Genomic DNA, 12,805 nt, shown 5'->3' on the forward strand with positions numbered 1-12,805 from the left:
GAAATTATCCCCTCTCTTAGTGATAACCGCTTGCATAGCATACCCCACCTTTCGTCGATCGTTCCTCTGGCACCCTCAACTGTTGGTGGCCTTCACTTACTACTACATTGCTCTTGCTCTCTTTCTCTATCATTTTTATTATTCTCTCTCTATCTCCCTTTTTCTCTCTTATTCCTTCTATCGCTGGTTGCGTTTTATTCACTTGCCATCGTCGCGCCGCCGCGACCGCCGTCGTTTCTCCGATCCACCGCACGCCAACGTGAATTTCCACGGAGTGCTGTCGCTACCAGCACGGTTAGTAAGTTACGGACTACATGTTAGTGATGATGTGATACTGTCTTAAAATAATAAATTTTATTTAGTAGCCGAGCTTAACTCTTTTAAGTGTTTAATGGATAATTTTTCTCTCCATCACAAGTATTCTTACACGTGCCAATTTAGGGCAAAGTAATAATTCGCAAAGAAAACTCCTTTTCTAAAGACTAAAACACGTTATTATTGTGTTGATCTCATTACGTTCTTACCGTAAGACCAATATGTTATTCAATGCGTGCATCTGCTTGCAAAAACTATGCAAGTGAAACAGTGTGAAATAAAATTTTCAGTGCAGTAACAATGGATGGATTTTCTTTCATAAGTTTTGAGCTGGAAGTGATACAAGGACTTACGGGTTTAGGTAGCAGAAGAATGTTTATAAGGTGTAATTGAACTATATATCACTTGAAAGGTACTCTCAAACTTCCACAGGCGTATCCGGAGGGCTGGACCTTGACTTCCGGGGGCGGTGACTTCCTGTTGTAACTGCGCGTGTTCCACGTGACAGGCGCGAGCGCATACACTTGCTGCGCAACATACACGCGAGTTGAGAAGAAACAAAAAAATATTTTAAAAAATAATAAAATATCACAAGATATTAAGTGCAATTGTATAATTTGCGTTCTTGTCATTTGCGTGTTTAAAACATCACACACTTATCAGTGTTGGGTTCGTGTAAGATTTTCCTACCACTAAATTAATATCGTCGATATATATGTATATATATATATATATATACACTTACAAATCATTTACGTAGCGTGGGAATAAGATAAATAATAAAACAGCTGTTGTGATCCTCTTCCTTTGGTTGCGGTTTACTATCAACTACAAAGTACCGTAGCAAGAATTAAATGAAGATTTATGGAGTGAATTAACAAGTTTTCATTACCAAAAACATTAAAGTTTACGCTCAGAGGTAATGATTTTTGTTTTCTTCTTCGGTCAAATTTATCGAAAACTAAAACTTAAAAAATCGGACACAGAAAAAAAAAATTTCTTGGCGCAAGAAATATTTTGTATTATGAATTGAAGACAAAAATTTTTCTTGGCTCAAGAATTTTTTTCTCGCCTAAAAAATTTTTTTCTTGTTCCGAGAAAATTTTTTCTTATCCCAAGAAAAATTTTGTTTTCACTTTATAATACAAAAAATTTCTTGGGTCAAGTAAAAATTTTCTTAGAACAAGAAAAAATTTTTTGCGCCAAGAAATCCTTTTTTTCTGTGTAACGGTCGTAAGAAAATATATTTTGATAACGTCAAGGTTATTATTCAAGGTCATAAATATACGGCACAAATCAACCCAATAATACTCCATTTGTCGCGGTAATTTTTGAATAATGCGCTGAGCAATTTTTTATTTGACCATAGAATTTAAATTATCGTTATTAGAATGGAAGGTCGAAAAAAAAAATAATATAAAGAAGTTGACGTAAATAATTAAAGCAAAGGTATAACGAAAAATATAACGTTTTAGAGTTGGTATGAACAACTGAGGTTAGCGTGGTTGCTGGCAACAATTAACAAGATTTCAAGTTTGCGATAGTAAGTCGGTTTAAATTATTTCGTTATTGCATCGAGTATATAATCACTCAAGTGGTCGTACGACTGATACGAATAACATACATTGTTGCCAATAGTAGTGCTCATTTGTTTATTAGACATCACTGTTTTTCTTTCGATTGAGAACTGAATAATAGAAGTAATCTATTGTTCTATTACTACTTATTCAGCCGCAGATTATTAGATAGGGCTTCGAAAATCAACGAATTTACTACTTACTTATTTTCATGTTTTCAAGGCTTAAATATAAAAGAATTATTTTATTTCTAACATTATGACGATTCATTCATAATAAGAATAAGTTGACAGTTTGTTGGATAGTATTCTGGGAAAAAATGTTTTTATAAAATTTTATACTGAAAATGGCCTGAAAACTTTATAAAGTTTTATAAAAATTTATCAAGTTTTGGAAAATTTTATAAAATCACATTTAATTACCCGGGTCAAAAATAAAACTTGATTTAGGCTCGCTTCGCCTTATTTTCTTTTGAAGTTATCGATTTGCCGACGATTTTTCGATAAGATCTCGACTTTTTCGACTTAAATTAAATTTTTTAAACTTTTTTTATCTTAGTTTCGACTTATTTCAACTTATTCGTTCGCACAAAAAAAAATTCTCGACTGAAGGTAAATATTCTTGATTCAAGAAAATTTTCTTGCACAGAAAAAAAAAATTTCTTGGCGCAAGAAATATTTGGTATTATGAATTGAAGACAAAATTTTTCTTGGCTCAAGAATTTTTTTCTCGCCTAAAAAATTTTTCTCTTGTTCCGAGAAAATTTTTTCTTATCCCAAGAAAAGTTTTGTTTTCACTTTATAATACAAAAAATTTTTTGCGCCAAGAAATCCTTTTTTTCTGTGTGGAGACCTAAATTTTCTCAGATAAAGTAGAAATCTTTTCCAACCAAGACGAATTTTCTTGGCTCAAGAAAATCTTGACTTGGTTCCCGAAAACGTTTGTCTTCAAAAATATTTTCTTGACTCAAGATATCTGTTTTTTCTGTGTATTTTTTTATCTTAATTTGAACTTATTCGTCTTTACTTCGAGCACGATAGTCAATCACATTACTTTTGACTTGCTGAATCAAGTCGAAAAAAAATTATTAATTAGTCTTACTTTCGCCTTAATATAAAAATTATTTTACCTTAGTTTTGACTTTTTCGTCTTAAAATTTAAGTCGAATAAGTCTAAACCAAGTAAATTTCGACTTGATCTTGACTTTTTCGTCTTAAAATTTAGTCGAATAAGTCTAAACCAAGTCAATTCCGACTTGATTTCAACTTTTTCGTCTTAAATCGTGACTAAGTAAGCCAATTAAGTCTAAACCAAGGCGAAAACTTAATATATTTCATACCTCCTAAAAAAGTCGAGTTTGTCTTGTAAAAAACGGCTCTAAATTTCGACTTAGTAAACCAAGTCTAAATCAAGTTTTATTTTTGACCCGGGTATTAATTTCACTCAGATCTTACTTTATAAAATTTTATAAAAACATATAAAATTTTATACAGTTTTATAAAGTAAGATTCAAGTGAGGAAATTAATAATTAAATGTAATTTTATAAAAACATTTTTTCCCGGGAGGTATTTATAATTAACGTTCATTTACAATTTTTGTACAACGTTTCCCGACATATTCTATATCTATAAAAAAAAATATATTTATATGAATGCATATGTATGCATTATTTGCATACATATGTAACATACACAGTAAAAAAGATAGTGTGATGAAAACAACATATTGTGAATAAAAAACGGTCTACACAATAATATTTGTGTTGTTTTTTAACACAAACTATTTGTGCTGAATTCAAACACAAGATTTGGGTTAAAAACTTAACACAAAAATCGGGAATACCAGTAGTAAATTCAAGACTTTTTAACTATTAGGCGGCACAAAAAAAATGTTAACTTTTACATTTTATTTGTGTACCATGGAAATTCAGTGTGCCTGAAAATCGGAATGTTTTTTGTGCAACGAAAAAAAAACAAAAAATTTGAAAGTAAAAATCCTACCAGATAACTAGAGTCTTGAAATGTTTCGCATATAGATTAGTGTTTTAAAAAATTGACTTCTCGAAGAATATTGAAAAATCGACAGAGTATCCCTAAGCAAAAGATGAGCCCTTAATATTAATATTTAAAGGGGGCGCTCCACGATTTTTTATTTTCCACCTCGACAATGGCTCATTGCACAGATACGCCCAGGATGTATTTTTGTAGGGAACTTAACGCACTACAATAAAAATCTCTTATAATTTTTTGATAAATCCATCTGTTCAAAAGTTACATGAGCTTGAAGTCAAATTTGCATTAAATTTCGAGATCTTTTTACTTTTCCAGCGAAACTATCGGACTTGTCATAAAATGTCATTGGTCCTTTTTTGTAGACAATTTTATTCCTTACAAATTAACTCTGATAAATTTTTTTTGAATTCCGCATAATTTTCTAGTTATTCAGATTTTAATATCATGTTGAATTGACCTTTATGAAATGTCGATTTCACTTTTATTTTTCTAATAATTTTTCCGTGACTACCGATTAAGTTTTTAACTTAAATTTTGAGTTAATTTTACGTAACACTTAATAAATGTTGATAGTTTGATTATTGTACTGGTCAACACTTTCAAAGTGTCAAACAGGAGATCGATTTAAAATTTCCGTGCAAAACACAGTAAAATGTGATGGTTTAACACAAATAATTTAACTCACACAGACACACAATATTTTTTTCTGCGTACAAATATATGTATAAATATAATATAATTTTTAAGAAATGCAAAATTGAAAAGGAAATAAATCAAAATAGTTGAATTTGCAGACGCGTTTGAACAGATCGGATGCGTCGGATAAACGCGAGTAAATTGCACACCTTTAACGCGAAGCAAAGAGCTACTGACATTTAAAAATTCATTTACTTATCGTACTTCTAAATTTAGTGTTAAAATTTGAACACTAATGTTGTGTTGAAATTAAACACAAATAGTCTGTTAAAAAATACTACAAATATTATGTTGATTTTAACACAATAATTTTAACTGTGCACTGAAGATCAAGACACATCGAGTTGTTTTTGATAAACCTTAGAAATAGTTTCAAATAAACATTTCATATTCGTATTTAATAACATTTTTATTTGAAGTTGAGCCAAATATACGTTTTATTAAAGACAAATAAATTTTATTAAAATTTAACAAACTTGTTTTTCATTGCATGTCCGGGTCAAAAATAAAACTTAATTTAGACTTGGTTTACTAAATGTGATTATGAAACCTACAAAATTAGGGGTGTACGGATCGAATATTGCTATTGTTCGTCAATTTTCGAGTATTCGAATTCATCAATTTTCGAATTATTTGTTAATTTTAGAAGTATTAAAGTTCTGAGATTATTTGTAATTTTATAAATTATTCGATTCAAATCCGAAAATTTGGATCAGCTTTCCAAAATTTTCGTTTGTGAGCTGAGTCAAAGAAACAAAAAGTAATGATTCTGTATACTCGTGTCTGAGTTTTTAATTTATTTCTGATACTAATTTGAATTATTGGAAAAATATCACAATTTCAAGTCTTCCCGGGTCAAAAATAAAACTTTATTTAGACTTGGTTTACCAAGTCGAAATTTGGAGCCGTTTTTCACAAGACAAACTCGACTTTTTTACGGAGGTATGAAATATATTAAGTTTTCGCCTTGGTTTAGACTTAACTGGCTTACTTAGTCACGATTTAAGACGAAAAAGTTTAAATCAAGTCGAAATTGACTTGATGTAGACTTATTCGACTTAAATTATAAGTCGAAAAAGTCAGAACTAAGGTGAAATAATTTTTGTATATTAAGGCGAAAGTAAGGCGAATAATTGACTTTTTTTCGACTTGGTTTAGCAGTCAAAAGTAATGTGAATGACTATCGTGCTCAAAATAAAGACGAATAAGTTGAAACTAAGATGAAAAAAGTTCAAAAAGTTGAAACAAATTAAATTTAAGTTGAAAAAGTCGAAATCTTATCAAAAAATCGTCGGCAAATCGATAACTTCAAAAGAAAATAAGGCGAAGCGAGCCTGAATCAAGTTTTATTTTTGACCCGGGTGCATACCGCTACATAGTTCAAAAATTTGCGTTAAATTTAACACATTATACTTGTGTCAAACAATAATACACACAGTAAAAAATATTGTGTTAAAATCAACACAATCTGTGTGTAGAAACGGTCCACACAATTTTTGTGTTATTTTTCAACACAGACTATTTGTGTTAAATTTCAACACAAAATTTGTGTTGCATTTCAACACAAAATTTGTGTTAAAATTTTAACACTTTTTTTGTGTTAATGTTAAAGTAACACTTAATAAATGTTGATAATATCGATTTTTATACTAAGTAACACTTTTAAAGTGTTGAAAAGTAAATCGATTAAAAATTTTTAAGCAACACAAAGAATTGTGTTGATTTGACACAAAAAAATCAACACAAAAATTTTAACACGGACCGTTTTTAACACAGATACACAATATTTTTTACTGTGCAGGTTTAACACTTGTTGAGATCAAATAACAGACACAAAATATTTAACTATTGAATTTTATACACAAGAACACAAATTTTCAACTGTGTAATCAAACTTAGCGTCAACGTAAGTTTTTTTTAGATTTTATAGAATCGACTTTAACTTTTTGGTAGCTTTCTTGCCATTTAATTCCGGTTGAATCAGCATTTTTTTTTGTATTTTAAAATTGCTAAACAATAGATTATCACTTTTTTTTATTTTCAACGATCAATCAAACCGCTGATTAATGTTAATGTAACTTAATCTACTCATTTTTATGCGATTTAATGAGAGGCAAAAGTTATATCCTTACTCATTTAATAATGTAGTCGACGACATTACAATACTCGAACTGATTCATACATATTATTATTTTTTTTTTCTACCAACAATTGTGAAGCGTTGCAAGAGTTATAATGATGACTAAATCATGCCATTTATTTCAAAGAATATAATATTGTAAATGATATCATTCGTATATTATATTGTTAAAAATCAAGAAGCTAGCGGTCCCACTGGCCGGTGGTTATGGATAGCGTGAAAATTTCTTGTGGTTGAAAGGTTAAACGCTCTAAAATTGTCTTCGAGTTAAGACTCGTTATTTACTTAATAATCAAAATAATTGATATTATTATCACTCACAAATTATCGAATAATCAGCATAAATAGAGAAGTCAATTGAATTTAATCATCTACTATATTCTTTTCTTTTAATTTAGAAGAATTTCAACTTTTTACTATAAGTTGATAGTTTATTTAAGTTTTTATTCAATATCTAATTTATATTATTCGTTTTGAGTCAAATAAATTTCAACTGAAATGAACAAATCTTGGACTCGCTGCAAATTTACGGCTTAAAAATTCGCGTGATTGTAAAGAGTATCAATCGCGTCGCCTATAAAAGCATTCAAAAAACTTTACTTCTACATGCTCAGAATTTAGTAACGAAACCCATGAAAAAATCTTTTCATAAAATTTTATGGAGCTTCATAAAGATTTAGGAAATCTTATAAAATTCTGTGACACCTTATGTAATTGTATAAAATACTTGCTGTCACTTAGTAACAACAAAATATAAGCATATTAATTTTGTAAAATGAATTATACTTTTCTAAATTTGAAATAGTGACTATTCATTGTTTACTATGCTATTATTATTATTATTATTATTATTATTATTATTATTATTATTATTATTATTATTATTATTATTATTATTATTATTATTATTATTATTATTATTAATTGTTTATTGGCCATGAAGTCGTAACTCCTTGCGGCCATCCAAAATACAAGACTTTAATAAATATAGTATACATTGTTGCAATTTATAGTAAATTATTTACACTTTTATAATTCATTATTGATATAACTTAAAACTTAATCTAGTCTCAATCCCAATCATCATTAACTCGAGAACAAAATCTTCACAAATAACGCTAAGTAATTAATTATTTTTACTAAAAAAATATTAATAACTTGATTTACGGAATTGAAAAATGTTGCTGTTGTGTACAATTAACTGGTAACTCATTCCAAACTCTGATAGCAGTAACCAGAAATCACTTATCATATTCAACACTACGACAATTTGCCAGGACAAGATATACGAATATCATCTCTGCGAAAATCAGGCTCTATAATAGATAGATAGATAGATAATAAATTTTATTCGACCATGAGATCTTGATCACCTGTGGCCGATCAAAAAACATTATTTACATTAGTTTTGCATGTATAATTACAATATAATAGATAAATCATTTCTAATTTATTGTTTTTGATTTAAATACAAAGCTTTATATATCGAACAAGATACTATAGTGAACAGTATGTCACTAATTCAAATAGCGGTATACTTTTCACTAACAAAACGTGACTATTCTCTGCCTAAATGTAGTAAATTTCGAATATCTGTCACAAAAACTAATGTATTTATCTAGTACAATCGAGTCTAAGACGCTCGTGTGTTGGTACCCTATCCTTCGGCTCGCAATATTCAAACTCCCGTCTTAAACACGATCGCACTCGATAGATAAACTACTATTTTAATTGCTACTTTCAATTGTGACTGACCAAAGCTGTAATAGACGCGAGCAGCGACATTTTCTTTTGGGATCTTAAACTTTAATAAATAACGCATGTAAGCCATGAAAAAAAACTCCGTTTTTTTACCGAGAAGCCAATGAAATTTTAATTTGTTTGCTTAAAAGTTAATTAACAATAGGATAATAAACAAAGAATTTTAAGCTATTAATATTTTTATAAAATATAGATAATTGACAATAAATCCTGAAAATTTCATTAATTTATCTTTAACGGTTGTTTTGGAATCTATTTTTTAATTAAAAGTACTCAAAATTTTGATTGTAAAAAAAATTGTTGTTAAAATGAAAATTTTGAAAAATCGTTCGAGGGATTAATTTTTCATAGTGACTACCTAAGAAAAAAATATGTAGGCTTAATTTTCATGATCAAGTGGAAAATTGGGGGTCCACTTGACGTGATCTTACTCAGTATTAATTAATTTCAACTCTCCGTTAATTTGAAGCAATAATAAAATTTTCAAAGCTTTTTCATACAATGTTACTAGTATCTATTTAGAGGACTACTATTGTCATTCTCAACCATGTTCAATTCTAAAGTTAAAAAAAAAAAGAAGAAATTATTTCTTATTCCAAATTTTCATTTTCAAAACGACTAGAATTCTATACAGGAACTTTCAAAGCATGAGTATTATTTCTGAAAGAAAATCCTGATATTGACCCTCATATTTTATGATGGAATTATTTATACGCTCTATTATAATTTTAAATTAAAACGAATATAATTTATTTTTGTGACATACACGGACATGCTTAATATAATTCCATATTATCATACAACAGAAAACGGAGTATTGCAAGTTATAGCGTTCACTCTATAAATTTTTTTTCTACAGGGTACTATTAATTTTACATTCCTTTTTTTTTGTCCGAAATGACATTTCATTGGTCTAAAATTTCGAAATTTTTTCAAATATTCTTAATTTTTTATGAGTGTCGGAGAACGCAAACCAAAAATTACTATAATTAGTGAAAATTCCATTTCATTGTCGATTATTACTATCGATATTGTAAATTTTACTACTTTTAGAAATTATAGTCCGGATTAGCAATAATTGAATAGAGGTAAAAATCATTAAATTTTTTTTTCGTCTTAAAATGAAATCAGTTCCCAGTATTGGTAAGCTCTTTTGATTGGCACCCGCTCAAATCGGTTGATTTGTTTCAAAGATTTTGTCGAAAAAATTTTTATTTTTTCAGTTGAATTTATGTTCTCTTCTATTCGCTTCCATGTGCTAGCGTTTTTCCAGAAGATTTGTCTGATATCCCCGAAACATTCAAGCATCCATCGGATGCTTTAATTTTGATCGGGATCGCATGTACCCGAAGATCGGAACGTTTTTCACGCAACGAAAATGAAAATAATTCATGAAATTTGTGTCTAATGGCGACTTAAGGGGTAGTTGGGGGTGGACTGTCATTTTCGGGTAGTGTGCGAAACGTTTACGAAATCTAGATCCAGTAGATTTTTTACTTTTCATTTCTTTTTTCTTATTTTCGTTCAGCGAAAAACGTTCCGATCTTCAGGTACATCGGGATCGCCGTCTAAGAAATTCTATAGAAAATCTAGACTCAGCTTCCTGAGTTCGAAAACAGCGGGAAGTTTTGGGATTTTCCCGCCGGGTCTACCGTTTTTCAGATTTTTTTTACTAAGATGCTTCTTATTTTCGAAATTAATTTTTCTATCTCTAGACAGTATATAGCACAAATCTGGATATAGAATTTATAATATATGAAAAATATCCACATTCGACGCATAAGACGTAGCTATGGGGCATCACTTCGCATGTTCTGGACCAAATAATTCGATTCACGTCGCAATCGACGGGGAATCATTTATCTCTACAGCGTAATCAGTGTTATTTTAACTCAAAATTCAATACATTTTTTATAATATAATTTGAAATTTAAATGCCGACAAATCGATAGTTAGTCCAGGTATAGATACACGTCGACGTTCATGGGTTCTCATATCGTTCAATGTATGCTCGGCGCGAAACACGGCTATCTCTCTTGATTACACAAGTATAATATATATTGAAGCGTACAAAGTATTAAGCTGTAATTACGTAAGTCGATTTAAATATAGTACTACGCATATATGGCTGTGGATTATAGACAATTATCCTTTTTTTTGTAACTAAATTACTTTATCATTCGTTCGATGGTTATTAATATTTACAGCATAAACACAAGTGTACGGAATTCTAAAGAGAAGCTTAGACTCCATTATTTCTCGGTTGATTCTTGAAATAGGACTTGAAGTCCCATCTTTTTGCATGCCTTAAGCGCGAATGCGCGTAGGTATGGTCTACTGTTGCTTGAAAATGAAAATCCCAATTTCGTCACGTTAAATTGAATCTTACAGTCTGAGTATTCGTTAAAATGTAAAAATAATCACTCTGTCAGATCAAAAAATTATTACGGAACTAATTAAAAGTATTGTAAGATACAGGGGATTGATCTGTAGTACAGTCGACCACCCGTCATAAGCCTGCCCGTAATAAGCTTCCTCCCCTCAATCGGAAATTACTGAGTCCAAACTCTCTTAAAATGACTCAGTGGAAAGTCCTGCAAATCAGTGAATATTCATTGCGAATGTCCCAATCACTGATTGAATCAGTGATATACTTGGGACTATTTGCGCAGTCAATTATTCACTTATTGAAGTACTTGTTACTTATTCATTTTAGGAAAGAACAGCTCTCCCTACTTAAACTCTCTTCTGAGTTTCTTACAAGACAGCTCGTTATAAGCCTTCATTGAAACTGTCAAAATTATAAGCAAGCTATAGGAGAAACTAGACAGATTAATGTTGAAAATTCACTATCGATGTTCCGTCAAGAGTGATGGTAATTGTTTAGATGTGTGGCTCCACCTATTTTTGGACAGAAAAAATACAATAATAGAGGTATCAACAAATTTTTTTTTTTGAAATTGTTCTTCTCTGCGGCGGATTTATGGATCTGCCATCATATGTTATAGAATTTTGATATTTTAATTACTTTTTGTAGTTTTAAAGTATGAAAAGATTACTTTCTTCTGGTTTTTTATCGAAATTTTCGTGGCAAAATCTTTGCGAGTCTTCTAGTATTTTTTTTCTTAAAGAGAATGAAAAATAGAACAAGTTTCCGAGTAATTGAATATCAAGTAATCAATATCAAGTAACATATAATTTATTGTTTATATTTGTAATCATAAATTACATTGAAAGCTTCTGATACAATTGAAAAGTTCGATGGAGCCGTTAATTAATGCTATTATCATTATAATTTTTCGCATTATAATTATTATTAGTGTAAAAAGATAAGTATTTATTTTAGCACCACAAGCACTAGAAAAATTGGCAGTGATATCTGTAACAAAATGTAAATATGACGTTTAAAATCATATAAAATAAAAGAGGCTTATAACAGGTATAGTCGAGAGCAAAACTAAATGCACAGTACCGGGGTGATTGAAATTCAAAGAAAAATTTCCTCTAGGCTCCCTAGACCAGGCTTATAATGAGTAGTCGGTAACAATTACTGTAAAGTGTTAACTCTCTAAAAATGAATTAATAAAATTCACTACGAATCAGTGGATACACTGTAAAAAGAGTGGTGTTAAAATTGGACTCGTTTTAACTCCGCCCGGTGTAAAAATGAAATTACACCGGTGAAGGAGAAGTAATACACCGGTGTTAAAAATAACGGTGTTAAATCGGGATAACCGGTATAAAAGTGGAGTAAAAGCGGGGCAAATTGCGTCCGCTTGAAGTATTAACTTTAAAGATTATAAAACACAAAAAATGTCAGTTCTTTATGAAAATTAATAAAAAACATCATTTATTAACAAGTATAGTGATCGAGTAAGTAAAAATATTCACAAAGTTAAATATTTTAACACCGGTAAAGAATATCTACACCGGCGGTGGCGTTATTTTAACACCGGTCTAGAATATTTACACCGGTGGCGGCGTTATTTTAACACCGCTTTCGGGAGTAAATTTAACACCGATAATTTTAACACCTACACCGCTTGGACTTATTCCGGTGATTTTTTACAGTGTAGTCACTTCTTATTTAGCTATAAGTAGACCACCAATTTAATCAGCGGTATGCTTACACTGTAAAAAAAGCGGTGTTGAAAATGGACTCATTTTAACTCCGCCCGGTATTAAAATAAAATTACACCGGTGTAGGAGGAGTAATTCACCGGTGTTAAAAATACCGGTGTTAAATCGGGGTAAAAATATCATTTATCAACAAGTATAGTGGTCGAGTAAGTACAAATATTCA

At 30.1% G+C, this 12,805-nt stretch overlaps 1 protein-coding gene across 4 annotated transcripts in view; it reads left to right on the forward strand.

The window, feature by feature from the left end:
• The first annotated feature begins 203 nt into the window (after positions 1–203).
• Positions 204–12,805, forward strand: part of LOC130676535 (protein doublesex) — a 47,484-nt gene continuing 34,882 nt past the window's right edge. Inside the window, exon 1 of one of the 4 annotated variants that reach the window (XM_057482841.1) lies at positions 204–1,234. The gene's annotated coding sequence lies outside the window, so the exon portion shown is untranslated. The remainder of the gene's footprint in view (positions 1,235–12,805) is intronic. The other 3 variants (XR_008991424.1, XM_057482839.1, XM_057482840.1) reach the window with 3 other exon arrangements.

Source organism: Microplitis mediator, chromosome 10, assembly GCF_029852145.1.
Source record: "Microplitis mediator isolate UGA2020A chromosome 10, iyMicMedi2.1, whole genome shotgun sequence".
NCBI lineage: Eukaryota > Metazoa > Arthropoda > Insecta > Hymenoptera > Braconidae > Microplitis > Microplitis mediator.